The sequence below is a fragment of the Martes martes genome, assembly GCF_963455335.1.
Source record: "Martes martes genome assembly, chromosome: 9".
NCBI classification, from domain to species: Eukaryota; Metazoa; Chordata; class Mammalia; order Carnivora; family Mustelidae; genus Martes; species Martes martes.
Window position 1 is genome coordinate 52,655,330 of NC_137896.1, and position 21,529 is coordinate 52,676,858.

Below are 21,529 nucleotides of genomic sequence, written 5' to 3' on the forward strand. Positions count from 1 at the left end.
TCTGGGCCTGATCTGCTGTCCCTGTGCTGGGACCCAGGGTCAGGAGTCTGAGCACGTGAGCCAGTTAAGAGCTGTTTCTCAGTTTGCTATATAGTCTTGTGGGTCTTGGGACATGAGCTTCCTTGGTTTGCAAAGTTAGATGTTTTGGAGACCCATCGCCCAGGTGTATGCCTTAAAAGTTGGGTGGCCCAATGTAGGGTGGGAACAATTTTCTACTCAGGGAGAAGCTCTGGGTTTTGAGTTCCCTTCCAGTTGTGGGTTGTGATGCCAAAGATGGGTTTTATGGTGAGATTGTGTCCCAGCCTGTCTCCCACTTCGATGTGGTCTTCTCATTTGCCTGATGTGTCGCTGTCACTCAGCCAGACTTTAGGTTTTATAGAGGAAATTGTTCCATCTGTAGCAGTGGACTCATTGAGTTCATGAGAGGAGGTGAGTTCATGATCTTTCTACAATGCTACCTTGAGCCAGAACTCAATCTTGGGTAGGGAAGCATATAAAAATAATTCCTCTCCACCCAGAGTCTTCAAGTAAACTTGATCCTTCAGAGGTATGTAGTCTGTTTCAGGCACACCCTGGCCCACTGCACATATTTTCTGCATCATTTGTGGTGTTATTTAAAAAACAAAATTAATAGGTTATGAGTATGGCAGGATGGCTTTAATAGGGCTTTACTCTTCTTTGTCTGATTCAACATTTATGGACTAGAACAGCCACTAAGAGTATAAAATTTGCCAATTTCTTCTGGTATTTCTCTCAATTTTTACTCTTTATACTTTGAATCTGCTAATGAGTGCATACTAGTTCAAACGTTTAACCTTCTGAATCAATTTTTCCTTTTATTATTATGAAATGCCACCTTTATCTCTGATATTGCTTTTTTCTTAAAGTTTTCTGTGTCTGATACCGATGGCCACAATACTAGCTACTCTTTAGGTAGTATTTTCCAGGTATATATATTTTCCTAGCCTTTTAATTTCAATCTTACTCATTTTATTGTTTTCTGGTTTCTTTTTGCTACCAGGAAATCTACTGTCTTAAATATGTTTATTTTTTCTAACATGTCTTTCTTCCCTACTTTGTAAAATAGTGTTTTATCTGGTGTTCTCAGATAAAGATATTGTCTGGTGGAACAATATCTACGCTTATATTTATTCTTATTTATCTTTCCTGGAGTTTGTACTTTCTGATATCAAGGATTTGTAAATTTCGTAGATTTTGGAACATTTTCAGCTCTTCATATATTGTCTTTCTCCCACTCTCTTTGCTCTTACCTCGTGGAACTAACTGGTTTTGCCTCTGACCTGCTGATTCTGTCTTCATCTCTCTTGGTCTCTCCTTCACAGTTTCCTTTGCTTTGTTTCCCTGGCTCCAGTCTATTGTGGAAATAGGGGAGCCAGGTGAGCCCAGCTGATGAAATTGTGAAATCACAGGGCTGTGAAATCACAGGGCTGTGATTTCTCTAGCCCTGCCTTTCATTTGATGAATTCCCTTTTCAGCTGGAGAGCAGCAGTGTGCCACCCTGCCTGCAGCACAATAGTTATCAAAGATAGCTTGCTGGGCTTGTAGTGGTACAAAGGGTTATGCAGAGTGGTTTGCCCATGACAGGCCTCTTCTCTAGGGTTTTTCTGACTCATGGGCAGCTGTTAATGGTCTCCAGTTGGGTTAGGCTAATGGCAGCTGGACGATTTTCACATTCAAGGCCATCCTATTTGGGATGTCTTAATTTGGAGGGAGATTGCCCAGAAACCAGTCACAATGAAGGTTACCCACATTTCAGCACATGCAAATGACCACACCAGAGGCTGTACTTAACCACAAGGTACATACCTTTCCATTAGTCCAGGTCACTGGCTGTGGGGAGCTCTCAACTTCTGACTTGCCCAACAACTCTGCAGGCTCCACCCTTCACCACAAAACTACAGCTTATGACCCCCACCCCGGCCCATCAGACCGGGGCTCCTCAGCTCCACCATTCTGGCCTGTCATAGTCACCACTCCCACACTCCTTATTGCTCCCATGTCTCTGCAGGTCATGTGGGGGCTGTTGCCACACTGGTCTGGGCTCACTGCGGGGCACTATACTTACGACAGTGCTTGCAAAATGCATTGTTTTGAATTGCAAATTATACTCCTAAACCAAACACTAGAAACTGTCTGGTCATGCTTCTGTTCAGGGAATTCAGCCACTGGTAATTTGATTTCCTTGGACCACTGCCTGTGTACGTGGCACCAACAACTCTGCTATTATGTGTATGGATGCTTTTACCAGCCTACTGCTTCCAAGGAACATCTCTGCAGAGCAGATAATCTTGCTTTTCTAAATATCTCCTCATTCAGCCTTCCTGACACCATTCACTCAGATTAAGGATCTCATCTTATTGCCCGTATAACACGGCCCTGGGCTCTCCTATGGGACATCCAATGGAATTTTCACCTCCCGTTCCACCACAGACCTCTGGCATTACTGAATGCCTTGGTGGTCTTTTAAAATCCTTGCTCCTTAAGTTGCAGGGCAGTACATGGACTCCTCTGCTGCAGTGACACTTTAAACTCTTGGTCATATGGCCACCATTCTCCTTACACCAATTGGACTCGCCTGGCTATGCTGTCTGATTATTATCAGAAGGGAATCTGTTGCCTTCATCTTATGGGAGGACATTCTTTACAAGCTTCCCAATACTTTTGAGTCCCCTTACCTATTTAAAATGTCAATCATGGGGTGCCTGGGTGGTTTAGTTGGTTAAGCTTTTGACTCTTGATTTAGGCTCAGGTCATGATCTCAGGGTCCTGAGACTGAGCCCTGCATCAAGTTCCGAGCTCAGAATTGAGTCTACTTGAGATTCTCTCTCCCTTTCCTCCTCTCCCTGCTTGTGCATGCTATCTCTCTCACAAAATAAACAATTTAAAGTAATAATAAACTAAAGTAAAATGTCCATCATCTCTCCTTCCAATACTCATTGGTGATCTAATGGGGGATGCATGGTTAGCGATGACTCCCTAGTTGTAGACAGTCCGGGCCCATTAGACCACACCTGGACCACACCTACCCACTTGATATGCAAATTCCAGCTGAAATTCCAAAATTCAGTGGCCTTAGTGGATGGTTCATATCTCCTAACCACAACTCCCTATAGGAAGTGGAGGCAATTGCACTTGGACCCCCCAAGGGAATGGCGTGGTTCCCTAAAAGGGGGAAAGAGGCCCTCAGGTTGGCTGACACCAGCACCATTAGAAGATGATGGTGTGGTGCAACAGTCACAACAGTTGGCCCTACCCCACTTTGGAGGAGACCATCAGTGGGCTGCTGACACAGTGGCCCCATAGTAAATACCTATATGGGGCAGGGACTGTGCAGGCACGAAACTATAAAATGCAGATATTCACTGCCGTGGGCCTTATTCTGTGCCTCGTGTGCCGAGTCATCTGGGTTGTGGGGATTCTCCTGGACCCCAGAGGGCAACACTAGAAAGTTGCTGAAACCGCACAATCACTCGCCTGCAGTTGCCATGTTTACCCTAGGTCCCCTTGCTTGTTGCTTGACTGTGAGGCAGGCTGCTTCCTGCTGTGACTTGAAGCTTTGGAAATCCAAATGATGTGTCCAGTCTTACAACCTTGTGGGGCCCCTTTAAACACTTTACTCAGTTGCTTGCTCTCACCACATCTGTTAGATTGCTCCACATTATGTGTCCTACTAGGAGTTAGTGAATTTATTTACTGTTGAGAGGACCCCTCTCTTGCTACAGGTGACACCACCACCACGGCACCTCTATTTCAGGAACAAAGCTGCAGGGTTACCTTCTTAACCCCAACGGGACCCTTCCCCACACTCACCACTCTGGGCTCCATAATCTCCCTGTTAATAATCCCTCTAATAGACTTGCTTGTCAGTGCATTCCTTCGTGATTTCTTAGTGCAGATGGTTTTAGATAACCATTTAGCTTTAGATTACTTAACAGGTCCAGCAAGGACATGTGTGTGCTGTGAAGGCCACCACCTGCTGCATACATGTGAGTGATTCTGGGCAAATTCAGACAACCCAACAGGTGCAAGGATTCTGCAATCTCATCCTAGTTATCAAACACCTACCTTAACGTTATCCAAGGGCTTTGATGTATTTTCTTGGCTGGACTCAATAAATGATGGGACTGGTTTGTCAGGATTTCAAACTGTGGTTTGTTTAATGACATTATTGATTGGCATTTATGCTTTGCTCACATGTTTCATATGCTGCGTGACCAGTCCCTGTTAGCAGCTTTTAATATCTCTGCTGCCTGGACAGTGCCCATGATTTTCCCTAAAGACTAATGCCTGGGCATCTCAGGGTCAATTATGATGAGCAAACAGCTATTTTGAGTTGTGCATAGGCATTTTATAGTGTGACAACCCTGTTCACACCCAGGTTCTGCAATTCAGATAAGGACCTGGGTTTAGGGTGCCCACCATAAGTTCCTGCTTCATTTCCCCCCAGGACATTTCTAAAATAACTACTTACAGTTAAGCCCACTTCCTTGAACTAGGAGCTCAGATGTTGAGGAAGATACCTGTTGCCCCTACGTGGGTGGCGTGTGCCTCCTTATTCAGCAGGTCAGAGTTCAACACACTTGCTTAGGCTTCTCAGGGCAATTCACCATCAGTAACCCTTTATATGTGGGAGTCTTTCGCTCTGTTTTGAAAGTAGGCTACTCCAGAAAACATTTTTCCTTGCTCTGCTAGGCTCTGTGGCTGCTTTTTAAGGATTTCAGCTGATCTTCTTCATGGAAGAATGCAACTAATAAATGTAAAAGGAATGATAGGTATAAAGAAGGCACCAGTAGATGCTAAACACCCTTGGATACAATGTTGAGAGAAATGCGATATTCACACAGTTTCAAAATATCCACTCACAGCAGATTACAAAGGCGGAAATGTGCCTTCTAATGATCACCTTGCCCAAGTGTGAATTAGCATCCCTGATAGCAGAATGACCTGTATTATTGCCAGCTGTGATGCAGTGAGATATCAGAAGCATGACTTGGGGCATTTTTCGGTAATAATGTTTTTCATTATTTTCATTCTTCATCTAATTATGAAGAAACAATTGGATACAACCACAATGAGAGATGCTCTATGAGACAATTGGCCTGAATTTTTCAAAAGCATCCCCATTAGGGAAATAGACAACAAAAGAAACCAAAATGGTTAGGGCCAGGGGCACTCTTCCAGACTATAAGAGACAAAAGAGACATATCAAAATGCAATGCAAGGAACTTAACTGAATTCTGAATAGGGAAAAAAAAACCCAAAACAGCATTAAAGGACATTATTGGGACAGTTGGGGAAATTTGCCCAGTCTGTATGTTTAGTAGTGTTATGATAAGAGAGGAGAATGTCCTTACTTTTAGGAAATATCAGCTGAAGCATGCATGGGGTGCAGTGTCAGAGTGACTTCAACTTACATCCTGATGTTTCCTTAAAATAGTGTACATTTATTTGTATATATGGGTATGTGTACCTGTACATATAGATAGAGGGCAGATGGAGGCGAGCGGGTGCAGAAAAATCTTATTAGTTGCTGAATCTAGGTGAATGTTTGTAGGTATTCTTTGAACTATTTTAAAAATTTCTGTGTAGTTTTAAAATTTATAAAGAAAAATATAAGAGAAAAACAAGTCTCGTTTGTTTTACTGGACACCTAGATAGTAGGATCATGGGCTTCTAACACAGGTGACAGCCAGCTGGTGGTTTTTCATGAGCAGGGAGATTTCTCCTCCTCCTTCCCAATCCCCAAGCCAAGACCAGGGAGTTCTCTTGCTGCACCTCTTCAGGGTGGGCTCTTCTGGGAGTTCTGCCTCTTCTCAGACTCCCCACTTTGTGTGACACTGGGCTTTCTTTCCTAGCTCCCCACTCCCATTGGTGTCAGCATCAGAGCTCAACTTCGGATACCTTCCCCCCAATCCACTTTTATCTTCCTGGGGAGCTTTCGTGGTTATGGATTTTCCCTAAAGTTTTGCTGGTTCAACAATACATTTTAAAATACATATTTGAAAAATATTTTGTCTAGCTTTTTAAAAAGATGTTCTGCCACTATAGGCTTGTTCTGGGCATTTACTTCTCTAAACATACAATTCTGCCTTTGGCTATGCCTTATCTATACTTTAAAGTATTGATGGCTTTCTATTTTTATATTTCTATATTAAAGTTCTAAGAAGTGTTCATATGCTGTTTGTCCTTTCTGCTGGTCCTTTCTAATGAGTTTTTAATTTTGGGCTGTGAGTTCATTTTCTGTGGGGACACCTATCAGAGTCTTCTGCGGTCTGGTCCAGGTTTTGGATGTGCCCCTGCTAGGTGGCCCAGGGGTATTACTAATCTGTGATTTATTTTTATATTAAGTTATTGGGCCAAGTGTGTTGTATAATTTGATCTGTAGCACAGACCAGTGCTTACAAATTCCAAGGGGACACTTCTTTTTTATCCACAACCCAGAATGACAGTAGTTAAGTTTCCTCACTATCTCCTGGTACAGAGGCTGGTTTTCTCCAGAGCACTTTGAAGAATCCAAGTTCACAAAAGAGCTGTATTTCATGTTCCCTGAGGTCTCCATTCCTGACCTTCCTAAGCTTTAAGATGGAGATGGGCATTTTACCCACCACACCCAGAGCCAGTGCTCTGCTATACCAAACTTTTTTCCCAGGTACTTTAAAATGTCTCGTTCTTCCTCTGCGCTCAGTTCCACATTTAATAGAATGTCTGTCGTATGTAACAGAATTTGTTGGTGTTTGCATTGGCATGATTTTCAAGTAATCTTGTCTGTTATTGGAACAGGAAGTTCCTTAATCTATTATTTTTGGCTTAAGTAAAAAAAAAAACATTATTCTGTAAACTGGCAGAAAGACCTCCCTGAGTACATGTTTAAACTTTTTAAGCTTCTTACATTGAGTCAAAAAATAAATAACATTCATTTAAAAACAAAATTATTTCTTAAATTAAAAGATCATCTAAACATGTTACATTTGGTGAAAATTTCCACGACATAGGAAAACAGTGATACTTAAGCAAACTTTGCCCTGAAACTCTGTTAACAAACTCATTTCAGCTTCCTGGTCACAGGAAAAATGTTCTATTCATCTTGGTGCCTCTAGTGCTGGTCTGGATGACTGGCACAGAGTGGGAGCCTGGTTTTTGTTTTGTCATTAAATGGATTTGAACTTGTTTATTCATCCACCAAATTGGAAGACACATATTTTTCTTCTTGAATCACAGCTTGCCTCTGCACAATCCTGACCCCAAATGTATGTCATCCCTGCTATTACTTATAGACAAAGCCCTAGCCTGTGGATTTCCTTGGGGGAAAATGGAATTGGCATGTGGCCAGCTCTCCTGTACCCTGTGGAGGTGTGAGTTTCATCCTGGTCCCAGGGGAGTTTCAGGTCCTCTGGGTACAACCTCAATCACAGCTAAGCTAGTGGAGGCATGTGTGAGACAGGACTTGCCCGGAATACTTAACCCATGGGTGCCCACCATAGACCCCTCGTTCTGGTCCCCCATCCTGGTAGAAATGAATGTGTACCTTTGGGTCAGGGATATATCTTGCTTCCCCATCTATCTATTTACTGCATTTCCATACAACTCTGTCGAGCTCCAAGACAAGGTGAAGTGCCCAGGAACCCACACTGTCCTATAGAATAGCCTTCTGTTACCGGGAGGCTACTGGGGGACAGGTCCCTCCAGGACATTACCAGTGCACACTTGAGGGGAGGGATTCAGCTCTGGAAGGTGACAGGACAGTTTTCTGACTTGATCTTGCTGGCCACACAGGGATTGCTTCACCACGCAAGTCTGGCATCTTTGGGGTGGGTGTGGGAGGCTTTAGTAACAGGTCAACTGAGTTAAAGGGTGAGCTGTTACAGAAACTTTGAGCCTGGTTATGCACGATGTAGGTTATACACTCCCTTAGTCTCCTCAGCCTCAGACTCGAGTTTCTCCTGTGGCTTTGGAATGTCACAACTACCTGGGCTGAGCCTCCAAGATGCCTGGTACCCTCCTTCTGCTCATTGCTATCCCACTCCCATGATAAGGAACTTTGCCAGAACTTCAGTGATTCCAGAAGGTCAGAGCAAAGTGTCTGTGGTTGCCTAGCTGGAATCTTTTCTGAAGATGGTAAATTGGGGGAGGGAATTTTTTCTGCACCACAGAAAAGCAAAGAAGGCCTGTGGTCAGTCCTGCAGGCTTTACCTGGTCTTCTGAATCTGCTGTCACTTTGCCCTTTGATTTTTTCGAAACAACTTTCAGTGAATAGGCTCGAGTGACACCCTTGGCAGAGAACCCGGGATCCAACCGTCCTTGGTTGGTCTGACCCCTGTTTTAGGGAGGCTAAAATTGTCTGGCAGACACAGATTGGGAACCTTCCTCCAGGGAGGTGGACCGGCAGTGTTTCCCACCTGCAGGGAGGGGAAGGACCCGGCAATAGTGTGCTCAGGGGGGATTTAACTTAACTCTGAGGAAAGAATTATACTTTAATTTAATAAAGCCACTGTAGGACCAATGGACAGAGGCCTTGGGAAATTTGGGACTGGGGGCAGAAAAGTATTTTTTTCCCCTTTAGATCTTTGAAAAACATGTTTTTCCTTTATGAACTGGAGAAAATGATCTACTTTTCTCCCATCTTTCTGACCTTTCTCTCTTTTCTCTTAGAAGGAGAACAAATCTAGTAATTCCATATAAGGACTTTCAGGCAGTACTTACAAGATTCCAGGTGAGTGGGTTTGGGAGACCTTGATCTTTTCTTTCTGTTTGTTGACACTCGAAGACTCTGTTTCCTTTAGGCTTTTCCTCCAGAATGCTTTGTCCCTGAAGCCTCAGATGTGTGCCACAGATTAGGAGGGCCAGTGGAGAAGGACTTACATTGATCCTGTCTCTTCATTCCCTTGATATAGGACCTGCTTAAGGCAGGTCAAGGTTCAGGCTACGTATAAGCACTTGACAATGGAAAGAGGAGGTGAAGGACGTAACCAATGAAAGCCTGGGTGATTATCTCCAGCAGATCTCACTGACGACACAAACAGACCTTTGATTCCAAACTGTTTCGGCTTTATGGCTGCCTGTTTTCTGGTGCTGGCAAACTATTTTGGAATTGCAGATTTGGAATTACAAGGAGTAGTTATGTGGTATGCACAGTGTCACTTTCCCTCTAGTACCTTAGTGTACTTTGATAATTGATTGGGGTCCAATGAACCCAGATGTGTCCTCAGAATCCTCCTTAAAAACTTTTCCAGAGAGTCACTTCCAGTTGATAATATTTGGCTAAAAGATGAAAACTGCTTGCCATCCCTGGCTTATAGTGTACATAATGCTCTGACAGAATATAAGTTAAAGGCTAAAAATGCAATCAACTTTCTTTGTTTAGAATTCTATTTATTGATAATTGCAAACTAAGAATTTTTATTTTGTTTTGCTTGTTTAATTGAACTACCTGGGAGCCTCACATAATTCCATCATCATAAAATGTCCTTGTGGACACACTGAGTGGTTATCTCGCACATTTTTAAAAATCTGCTTGTTTTTATTTATTTCACAAAGGGATAGCTACATTGCTTAGGATTTTATTCCACTGTAAGTGGAAAAATGATTTTATTCCACTGAGTACCTTCCATGTCCCAGGCATCTCCTGAGTGTTGGCGTGGTGGGATGAAGCTTCACACCTGGTACAGGGAGACAGATAACAAAGTGGTAAGATTGTAGCAGATGTTGTGCTATGAAGAAATAAGGAAAGCTAGAGAGGGAGAGCAATGGGGTCATGGCTAAGAAGCCGAGATTCATGGAAGTGCTCTCGGAGATGATGGAATTCAGGCTTGAAGGAGGCCAGGCTGGCAAACAGCCTTGACCAGAGAATACCAGGTCGGCAGAACTGCAAGTCCCAAGACTCAGGGCTTAACTGCTCCTGAGCCAATAGAGGGCCAGAGTCTCCAGTGTACTGGCCAGGGACTAGCTCAGAAAGGTAGACGGGGATTAGGTAAAGTAGACTTTGGGACCAAAAGTGAGTGTGAGTTTAATTCTAAATTAAGATGACTCCTTTGAAGGGTTTGAGTCCCTTGCTTAAAATCAGGGCTGAGATTTATGCCAGACAGGGAACACACCGGCTGCTGTTGGAAAATGGTTGTTAGGGGACAGGAGCAAGAGCATCTCAGAAACTCTTCCGCAGTCAAATAATTAATCATTGGAATTTGTTCAGCCTTGGGGTAATGCTACAAAGGAATTCACTTCATAGACTCATTCTGGAGGACAAGTTTTGGCAACAGTTATGGGAACATGTACTCTGGCTAATGCTATTACAGACTTGTGGTGTCCATGGGGAAAGAACCAGTAACAGATCACAGCTGCCTTATCTGTTGGCTTCTTTTCAATGAATACACCTGTTGGGGTGTATTGACTTACCATTTGGAAACCTGCAATGGTCATTAATTTCTCTCCACAATAGAAGCGTAGAGTCAGACTCACTACTCAGTTACTTGCGGGACATCACATGATTTCATCATTGGTGGACGTAAGCTCAATCGTATACAATAACAAAAGGATTAGCAAAATTTTTTTTACCTGATCATGAGGAAATAGAGAGCATGTGAGAACCTGTGAACACATATATGGACTGTGGGGAGTGGCTGCTGGAGCTGCCCACTGACTTTGCCCTTCTTTACAGGTAAAGAGGAAAAATGCAGTTGAGTGAAACTCATTTCTCAGAAAGGGACAGGACTATAATTTTAGATAAGTTTGTATCTGAAACCAAAATGAAACAAAACAAAAAACTTTTTAGGGGAGGAAAGTAAACTTTGCTTAGAGATGAAGTCTGACTCCCGGGAAACTTGCTACCCCAATGTGTATTTCCTTAATAGATTCTTCTGTAATTACTGAACTTCCTGAGATAAGAGACCTCCTATCTGCATGTCTCTAGTGCCTATTATTGGTCCTAGTTTTGAGGGGAGGTTATAGGACAGTGTATAAGAGAGGGAGTCTGTGGGGATGGATCCTGGAGTTGTTCTAGGGATCTTGGGATTTTAGTGAAGCTCATGTCCCTTCAAGGGGAGACTCATGATTGTCAAGTTGGATGGCTGGGTTGGGAAAAAACACCTGATCTGGCTCTAGAGTCGAACTAGAACCAAATCAGCCTTGGGTGGTTGGACACCCATGATGATGACATGGAGACTTTTCCCAGCAATGCTATAGGTAGGACTCTCTCTCTTAACCAAGCAGGAAAATGAACACAAAGAGTCTCTCCTGAATGGCTTGGAAGGGCCTGGTCCTCAGCTTGTAACCACCCTTGGCATGTATAGCTGGAAAGTAGTCAGTTCGAAAGAGATTTCTAGAAATAAATTCAGAAACATTTGCTAAAGGTCAAGATAAAATGGTATTTTCATTGCAATCTTTAGCAAGATACTATTGCCTCTGCCTGGACCACCACCAACTTAGTTTCTGGCCAGGATCTTATAGGTTCAATGGTGTCTCCCCAAATTCACATGTTGAAGTCCTAACCCTCAGTACTTCAGAATGTGTATTTGGCGATGAGGCCTTTAATTAGTTAAAATGAAGTAATTAGGGAGGGCTCTAATCCAGTCTGACTTATGTTCTTATAAGGGAGTGGAGTAGGGCAGAGAGCACACCGAGGGAAGAACATGTGAGGACACAGCAAGATGGCAGCTGTCTGCAAGCCAAGGAGAGAGGCCTCAGGAAAAAACAAACCTGGAAAAACCTTGATCTTGGATTTCTAACCTCTAGAACTGTAAGAAAATATATTATGTTGTTTGAATCACCCAGGGTACAATATTTTGTGTATCAACCCTAGAAAACTACTATAGACATTCTTAAGACTCAGCTGAAGCTTCCTTTTTTTTGGTAGTCTTCCTTGACCGTATCCCCTGATCTAAGCTGTTTTATGCCCCTCTCCTCATATAATTTATCACTTACTGGATTGAAAGGGGATACTTTCAGCAATTCTCACAGGACAGTGGATTTAAAATTGTTATTTCCTGGGCAAAGAGGGGATGTAGGGTCATCCCTCTCCTCTCTGTGTGTTCATGACACTTTATGATATCATCTGTGATGTCACTTAACATGTTGTCAGTAAATCTCTTACTGAACATCTCTCCCTCACCAATAAGACCATAAGCATCTCAAGGGCTGGGTTGTGCTTTGGTGACTTTCTGTCCCAAGTCACTGGAGCAGTGGCTGGCATATTGTAGAGACCCAGCCCATATTTATTGAATGAATGAATGAATGCATTTATGTACAAACTTGATGGCTTGATAGACTTAAAACATTAATAATATTTATTCAGTTAAAAAAATCTCCAAAGTGTAGAAAAAAAATGAAAGTTGACATAATTCCATGGTCTATAAACTTGTTAACATTTATTGAAAACTGAAAGTAGGAAAAAATTTAAAAATGCAAAGACAATATAGGATGGAAAGTAATCTTTCTCCCTTGTATTTCTACTCTCAGCTCTTCTCACTGAAGGTAAACAATTGTTGATGGTTTCTAGTGTATCTTTCCATTAAAAAGTTACACATGAGGAATTTGAGAGGCAGGGTGGGGGTGGGGGTCATGGGGGGCAAGGAGGGAAAAAATGAAACAAGATGGGACCATGAAAGGAGACAAACCATAAAAGACTCTTCATCTCAGGAAACAAACTGAAGGTTGCTGTAGGGGGGAAGGATAGGGTGGCTGGGTTATGGACATTGGGGACGGTATGTGCTATGGTGAGTGCTGTGAACTGTGTAAGACTGATGATTCACAGACCTGTACCCCTGGGGCAAATAATATATTATATGTTAATAAAAAAGTGTTAACACATATATGTCTGTAGGTCTACTGTCTATCTATTATCTATCACTTATCAATCAACCTTTGTCTCTTTCTCTCCTCTATTTTATTTTGTTTATCCAAAAAAGATCATCCTAAACACACTGCTCTGTACCTTGCTTTTTAAAAAAAATTATTTATTTGGTGGGGAGGGGCAGAGGGAGAACGAGAAAGAATCTCCAGCAGACATCCCTCTGAGCACAGAGCCCAACTTGGGGCTCAATCTCACAACCCTAAAATGATGACCTGAGCCAAAATCAAGAGTCAGATGCTTTACTGACTGAGTCTTCCAGGATCTCCTGTATCTTGCTTTTTAAAAACATAATATAGTCCATGTATCTTTTGATATGAGTACTTACAGATGTTCCTTCTCATCCACTCTTTTACAGGAATCGTCTTTATTCCATTAGATAGATGCACCCATAGTTTATTTAAGCAGTTGCCTATGCTGTAAAGGATTTATTTATTTATTTATTTATTTTATTTTTATTTTTTTTTAAAGATTTTATTTATTTATTCGACAGAGAGAGAGAGAGATCACAAGTAGGCAGAGAGGGGTGGGGAGGAAGCAGGCTCCCTGCTGAGCAGAGAGCCAGATGCGGGGCTCGATCCCAGGACCCTGAGATCATGACCTGAGCCGAAGGCAGAGGCTTAACCCACTGAGCCACCCAGGCGCCCCAAAGGATTTTTTTTTTGATATGTGTTTTGTAAAGTTTCATGATCAGGTCTGCAATGCAGATTGTAGGGAAGGGAAATGTACCTTTAAAATTTTGAGGATGCCTGGCTGGCTCAGTTGGTTAAGCGACTGCCTTTGGCTCATGTCATGATCCCGGAATCCTGAGATCGAGTCCCACATCAGACTTCCAGCTCTGTAGCGAGTCTGTTTCTCCCTCTGACCTTCTCCCGTTTTGTGCTCTCTCTCTCTCTCAAATAAATAAATAAAATCTATAAAAAAATCAATAAAATTTTGATAGATACAGCCAAATTTCCTCCAAACAAAGGAGTACACTCCCACTACAGGATGAGCATGTGATGACTTCATCATACCTCTTTTGGTACTTGATGTTCTCCAACTTTGTGCTGTTTATCAGTCTCTGAGGAGAAACATACCTTGTTTGTAAAAGCCATTTATGTCTAAGAAAGCAAGTATCTTGCACATATATTTCAGTGTTTTTTCCCACAGTTTGTTATTTGTCTTTTAACTTTGTGGCATATCTATCCTGAAGTTAATATATATAAATATTTACATGCTAAAAGTGTCAATATTTTCCTTTATGGCTTCTGGGTTTTGTGTTCTGCTTTGGAAGAGCTTTTTTATTTTGAGATTTTAAATAGATTAACTCTCCAATTCTTTGATTTCTTTTTACCTTCAAATCATTGGCTCCTTAGGAATCATTAAGAATTGATTCATTTTAATAGGAAGACTATGGTAAGATGTCAGGTTTATTTGGTTCAAGTGTTAGCCCCTGATTTTTTTAAATTTAAATTCAAGTTAGTTAACATATATCTCATTATTAGCTTCAAGTAGAATTCAGTAATTCATCAGATACATGTAACACCCAGAGCTTACTACATCAAGTATCCTCCCTAAGACTCCTCACCCAACCACCCCACTCCTGCACTCATATCCCCCACAGCAACCCTCAGTTTGTTACCTATGGGGAAGAATATCTTATGGTTTGCCTCCCTCTCCATTTTTATTTTATTTTTCCTTCCCTTCCCCTTCCCCTATGTTCAAATGTTTTGTTTCTTAAATTCCAATATGAGTGAAATCATATAGCACTTGGCTTTCTCTGACTTATTTCACTTAGCATAATACCCACTAGTTCTATCCATGTCATTGGAAATGGCAAGATTTCATTCTTTTTAATGACTAGTAATCCATGTATGTGCACGCGTGTGCGTGCGCGTGCGTGTGTGTGTGTGTGTGTGTGTGTGTGAATTTGTTTCCCTCTCTGGTTTCATTTTGTTTCATTTTTCCCTCCCTTCCCTTATGATCCTCTGTCTTGTTTCTCAAATTCCTCATGTCAGAGAGATCATGTGATAATTATCTTTCTCTGATTGATTGATTTTGCTTTGCATTATACCCTTTAGTTCCATCCACGTCATTGCAAATGGCATGAGTTCAGGTTTTTTGATGGTTGCATAATATTCCTGTGTGTGTGTATGTGTGTGTGTGTATAAACCACATTTCTTTATCCATTCATCTATTGATAGACATCTAGGCTCCTTCCACAGTTTGACTATTGTGGACAGTGCTGTTATAAACACTGGGATTCATGTGTCCCTTTGGATCACTACACTTGTATCTTTAGGGTAAATACCCAGTAGTGCAATTGCTGGGTTGTAGGATAGCTGTATTTTCAACTTTTTGAGGAATCTCCGTACTGTTTTCCAGAGTGGCTGTACCAGAGAAAGCATCCTCACCAATACCTGTCATTTCCTGACTTGTTAATTGGTGGCCATTCTGACTGGTGTGAGGTGGTATCTCACTATGGTTTTGATTTTTATTTCCCTGATGGTGAGTGATGTGGAGCACTTTGTCACATATCTGTTGGCCATTTGGATGTCTTCTTTACAGAAATGTCTATTCATGTCTTCTGCCCATTTCTTGATTGGATTATTTGCTCTGTGGGTGTTGAGTTTGATAAGTTCTTTCTAGATTTTGGACACTAGCCCTTCAGTTGACATGTCATTTGTGAATATCTTCTTCCATTCTGTCAGTTGTCTTTTGGTTTTATTGACTGTTTCCTTTGCTGTGCAAAAGCTTTTGATCTTGATGAAGTCCTAATAGCTCATTTTTGCCCTTGCTTCCTTTGCCTTTGGTGATGTTTCTAGGAAAAAGTTGCTGCAGCTGAGGTTGAAGAGGTTGCTGCCTGTGTTCTCCTCAAGGATTTTGATGAATTTCTGTCTCACATTTAGGTCTTTCTTCCATTTTGAGTCTATTTTTTGTGTGTGGTATAAGGAAATGGTCCAGTTTCATTCTTCTGTATGGGGCTGTATTTTCCCAACACCATTTGTTGAAGAGACTGTCTTTTTTCCAATGGACATTCTTTCCTGCTTTGTTGAAGATTAGTTGACCATAGAGTTGAGGGTCCATTTCTGGGGTCTCTATTCTGTTCCATTGATCTATGTGTCTGTTTTTGTGCCGTTACCATACTGTCTTGATGATGAGAGCTTTGTAATAGAGCTTGAAGTCTGCAATTGTGATGCCACCAGCTTTGACTTTCTTTGTCAGCATCCCTCTGGCTATGTCTTTTCTGGTTCCATAGAAATTTTAGGATTATTTGTTCTATTTCTTTGAAAAAAGTTGATGGTATTTTGATAGGGATTGCATTAAATGTGTAGATTGCTCTAGGTAGCATAAACATTTTCACAATATTTGTTCTTCCAATCCATAAACATAGACCGTTTTTCCATTTCTCTGGTCTTCCTCAAATTCTTTCATGAGTTTTCTGAGTACAGATTCTTTGCCTCTTTGGTTAGATTTATTCCCAGGTGTCTTATGATTTTGAGGGCAATTGTAAATGGGATTGACTCCTTAATTTCTCTTTCTTCTGTTCTGTTGTTGGTGTATAGAAATGTAACTGATTTCTGTGCATTGATTTTATTTCCTGACATGTTTCTGAATTCCTGTATGAGTTCTATCAGATTTGGAGTGGATTCTTTTGGGTTTTCCACATAAAGTATCATACCATCTGCAAAAAATGAGTGTTTGGCTTCTTTGCTGATTTGTATAACTTTTATTTCTTCTTGTTGTCTGATTGCTGAGGCTAAGACTTCTAGTACTATGTTGAGTAGCAGTGGTGATAGTGGATATCCCTGCCATGTTGCTGACCTTAGGGGAAAAGTTCTCAATTTTTCCCCACTCAGAATGATATTTGCTGTGGGTTTTTCATAGATGGTTTTGATGATATTGAGGTATGTATCCTCTATCCCTAACTGTGAAGAGTTTTGATCAAGAAAGGGTGCTGTACTTTGTCCAATGCTTTTTCTGCATTTATTGAGAGTATAATATGGTTTTTGTTCTTTCTTTTATTAATGTAGTGTATCACATTGATTTGCAGATGTTGAACCAACCTTGCAGTCCAGGAGTAAATCCCAATTGGTCATGGTGAATAATTTTTTTTAATGTATTGTTGGATCCTATTGGCTAGAATTTTGGTGAGAATTTTGGTATCCATGTTTATCAGGGATATTGGTCTGTAATTCTCCTTTTTGATGGGGTCTTTGTCTGGTTTTGGGATCAAGGTAGTGCTGGCCTCCTAAAATGACTTTGGCAGTTTTCCTTCCATTTCTATTTTTTGGAAAAGTTTCAGGAGAATAGGAATTAATTCTTCTTTAAAGGTTTAGTAGAATTCCCCTGGGAAGCCTTCTGGCCCTAGGCTCTTGTTTTTGGGAGATTTTTGATGACTGTTTTGATTTCCTTACTGGTTATGGGTCTGTTCAGGCTTCCTATTTCTTCCTGGCTCAGTTTTCATTGGTTATACATCTCTAGGAATGCATCCATTTCTTCCAAGTTCTCTAATTTTCTGGCGTATTGTTGCTCATAATATGTTCTTATAATTGTTTGTATTTCTTCGGTGTTGGTTGTGATCTTTCCTCTTTCAATTGTGATTGTATTAATTTGGGTCTTTTCTCTTTTCTTTTTGGTAAGTCTTGCCAGGGGATTATCAATCTTATTAATTCTTTCAAAGAACCAGCTCCTAGTTTTATTGATCTGTTCTACTATTCTTTTGGTTTCTATTTCATCGATTTCTGCTCTGATCTTTATTATTTATTTATTTATTTATTTATTATTTTATTATTTATTTATCTTCTCCTGGCAGGTTTAGGTTTTATTTGCTGTTCTTTATCTAGCTCTTTTAGGTGGAGGGTTAGGCTGTGTAGTTGAGACTTTTTTTGTTTCTTGAGAAAGGCTTGTATTGCTGCATACTTTTCTCTCAGGATCACCTTTGCTGTGTCCCAAAGATTTTGAACAGTTGTGTTTTCATTTTCATTTGTTTCCATGAATTTGTCAATTCTTCTTTAATTTGCTGGTTGACCAATTCATTCCTTAGTAAGATGCTCTTTAGCCTCCATGTATTTGAGTTCTTTCCAACTTTCCTCTTATGGTAGGGTTCTAGTTTCAAAACATTGTGGTCTGAAAATACCAGGGGATGATTGCATTCTTTTGGTGTCAATTGAGACCTGATTTGTGATTCAGAATGTGATCTATTCTGGAGCATGTTCCATGTACACTGGAGAAGAAATGTGTATTCTGTTGCTTTGGGATGGAATGTTCTGAATATATTTGTGATGTCCATCTGGTCCAATGTGTCATTTAAGGCCTTTATTTCCTTGTTGATCTTTTGCTTGGATGAATTGTCCATTTGAGTGAGGAGAAGTGTAAAAGTCCCCTACTATTATTGCATTATTGTCGATGTGTTTCTTTGTTATTTTTTATTTTGTTATTTTGTTATTAATTGGTTTACATTATTGGCTGCTCCCATGTCAGGAGCATAGGTAGTTAGATCTTCTTGGTGGACAGACCTTTTAAGTATCATATGATGTCCTTCCTCATGTCTTATTATAGTCTTTGGGTTAAAATCTAATTTACCTGATATAAGGATTGCCACCCCAGCTTTCTTTTGATGTCCATTAGCATGGTAAACTCTTTTCCACCCCCTCACTTTAAATCTGCTGGTCTTTGTGTCTAAAATGAGTTTCTTGTAGACAGCATATTGATGGGTCCTGTTTTTTAACCATTCTGATACCCTGTGTCTTTCGATTGGAGCATTTAGCCCATTTACATTCAGAGTAACTATTGAAAGATATGAATTTTGTGCCATTGTATTGCCTGTAAGGTGACTGTTACTGTATATTGTCTCTCTTCCTTTCTGGTCTGTTATTTTTAGGCTCTCTCTTTGCTTAGAGGACCACTTTCAATATTTCCTATAGGGCTGGTTTGGTGTTTGCAAACTTTTTAAGTTTCTGTTTGTCCTGGAAGCTTTTTATCTCTATTTTCAATGACAGCCTAGGTGGATATAGTATTCTTGGCTGCATACTTTTCTTGTTTAGTGCTCTGAATATAACATGCCATTCCTTTCTGGCCTGCCAGATCTCTGGATAGGTCTGCTGCCAGTCTAATATTTCTGCCATTCAATGTTATAGACCTCTTGTCCTGAGCCGCTTTCAGGATTTTCTCTTTGTCATTGAGACTTGTAAGTTTTACTATTAGATGATGGGGTGTTGACCTATTTTTATTGATTTTGACTCAGGTTCTCTGTGCTTCCTGGATTTTGATGCTTGTTCCCTTCACCAAGTTAGGGAAATTCTCTGCCAAAATTTGCTGTAATATACTTTCTGTGCCTCTCTCTCTTTCTTCTTCTGCTGGGATCCCAATTATTGTAAGATTGTTTCATCTTAATGTATCACTTATCTCTCGAATTCTCCCCTCGTGATCCAGTAGTTGTTTGTCTCTCTTTTGCTCAGCTTCTTCATTCTCCATCATTTGGTCTTATATATCACTAATTCTCTCCTCTGCCTCATTTATCCTAGCAGTAAGAGGCTCCATTTTTTAAAAATTTCACCTCATTAATAACTTCTTTGATTTCAACTTGGTTAGATTTTACTTCTTTTATTTCTCCAGGAAGAGATTCTCTAGTATCTTCCATGCTTTTTTCAAGTCCAGCTAACACGTTGATAATTGTCATTCTGAACTCTAGTTCTGACAACCTACTAATGTCCATTTTGATTAGGTCCCTAGCTATTGGTATTGCTTCTTGTTCTTTGTTTTGAGGTGAGTTTTTCTGTCTTGTCATTTCATCCAGGTACGACTAGATGAATGAGAGAACAAAATACTAAAAGGATAGCAACGACCCCAGAAAAACATACACTAACCAAATCAGAAGAGACCAGAAACTGGGGGTAGGGAGTGGGCAGAAGAAAGGAGAAAATATGTGTGTGTGTGTGTGTGTGTGTATGCATATATATGTATATATGTATGTGTGTGTATATATATATATATATATATATATATATATATATGAATAGAACAGAGCCACACACTTGATTTTGGGTGTATTTTGGTCTGTTAGAAGAAACTGCCTTCCAAAATTTTAAAGAAAGGAAAACTTTATATATACAAAAATAAGGGTAAACACAATGAAGAGATGGAATATGACTGTAAAGATGAAGATTAAAAAAGATTCTAAAAAAGAAATTGATAAGATAAGAAGTTGGTTGAAAAAAGAAAAAAAAGGAGGAAAGAATGTGATCAGGCTGGAGACTAGAACAAAGCCATGCACTAGATTTAGGGTATACTTCGATGTGTTAGAAGAAACTGTATCCCAAAATTTTAAATAAAGAAAAACCTATATGTATTCAAAAAATAAGCTTCAATACAATGAAGGGATAGAATATGACTATAACAATGAAAATTTAAAAAGATTTTTTAAAAGGTATTGATAAGATAAAATAATTAAAAATGTTGAAATAGGAAAGAGGAAAAATTAGAAAAGATAAAATAAGAAAAAAAAATTTAAAAAATTTAACTTTCAATGACTAAAGAATCATGGGAAAAAAGCCATGAACTCTCTCTACTGTATTCTTGTAACTCTGAAGTTTTGCAGTTCTCATTGATCAGTGAACTTGTCTTGGCTGGATGTTCTTGTTGATCTTCTGGGGAGGGGCCTGTTGCAGTGATTCTCAAATGTCTTTGCCCAAGGCAGAGTTGTGCCACCCTTGCCACAGTCCAGGCTAAGTAATCTGCTTGGTTTTGTTCTCAGTAGCTTTTGTTCCTTGAACGCTTTCCATACAGTTTTGGGGGACAGGAATGAAGAGGGTTGCTTCCCAGTCTCCGTCTCCAGAGAGACCAAGAACTTGGGGCCCCACTCCTCAGTGCACCTTCAGAAAAAAGCTGTCAGTCACTCCTGTCTCCCTGGTGTCCAGCCGCACTCTGTGTTCACCCAGCCTGTGACCGAGTGTTTCTATCTCTGGCACACAGCCCCATTTGGAGTCTCCAAACCCAGCAGAATCCTGCAGGATGCTCCTGCTCCACTCCTCCTGGAGGAGAATGGAGGGGGTTTCCCTGGATCTGCCACTGCGGGGTCCCTGCTTGAAGAGTAGAGGCCCAACTGTACCTCGGATCATTGTTTAAGGTAACCCCGAGCTGAGAGATCACTCTCTGGCTCTGTCCTTGAGGCTGGCTTCCCCACTCCAATACCACACTCAGGTATAAGACACCTGAGGGGGCTCTGCCACACTCAGACAGCCCCAGTCTTTCTGTGACCCTGCAGGACCTGAGACCACACTGTCCCAGCAAGGGCTTCACCCCCCGCTTAGCCTCTGGAGCAATGTCCCTTAGTGGAATGGGCTTCTAAAAGTTCTGGTTTTGTGCTCCGCTGCTCTACTGCTTGCTGGGAACTGGCCTTTCCCCCCATGGTCTATCTTCCCCTATATCGCCTCAGATTCACTTCTCCACACGTGCTATCTTCCAGGAAGAGGTCGCTTTTCTGTTCCTAGAATTGCTTCTATTCTTCTCTTCAGTCTTCTATTGAGTTTGTAGGCATTCAGGATGGTTTGAGAACTATCTAGGACCTGATGATATTTAGGTCTCCTACTCCTCCAAAACAGAAATCTTAAAGCTGAAAAAATGAGGAGTGAACTGAAGAATTCAATAGAGAGTGTTAACAGCCAGATTCAATGATGCAGAAGAAAG

At 40.9% G+C, this 21,529-nt stretch overlaps 1 protein-coding gene and 1 pseudogene across 2 annotated transcripts in view; both read right to left on the reverse strand.

Annotated features, from left to right (window-relative positions):
- LOC308349556 (sulfotransferase 1C1) overlaps nt 1-8,891 on the reverse strand; it is a 39,205-nt gene extending 30,314 nt beyond the window's left edge. The window contains exon 1 of the mRNA XM_080814300.1: nt 8,722-8,891. The gene's annotated coding sequence lies outside the window, so the exon portion shown is untranslated. The remainder of the gene's footprint in view (nt 1-8,721) is intronic.
- LOC308349088 (WD40 repeat-containing protein SMU1-like) overlaps nt 5,105-21,529 on the reverse strand; it is a 178,095-nt pseudogene continuing 161,670 nt past the window's right edge. Inside the window, exons 4-5 of the transcript in view lie at nt 8,212-8,335; nt 5,105-5,203 (exon numbers count right to left, since the gene is read on the reverse strand). The product of the transcript in view is annotated as a WD40 repeat-containing protein SMU1-like (transcript). The remainder of the gene's footprint in view (nt 5,204-8,211; nt 8,336-21,529) is intronic.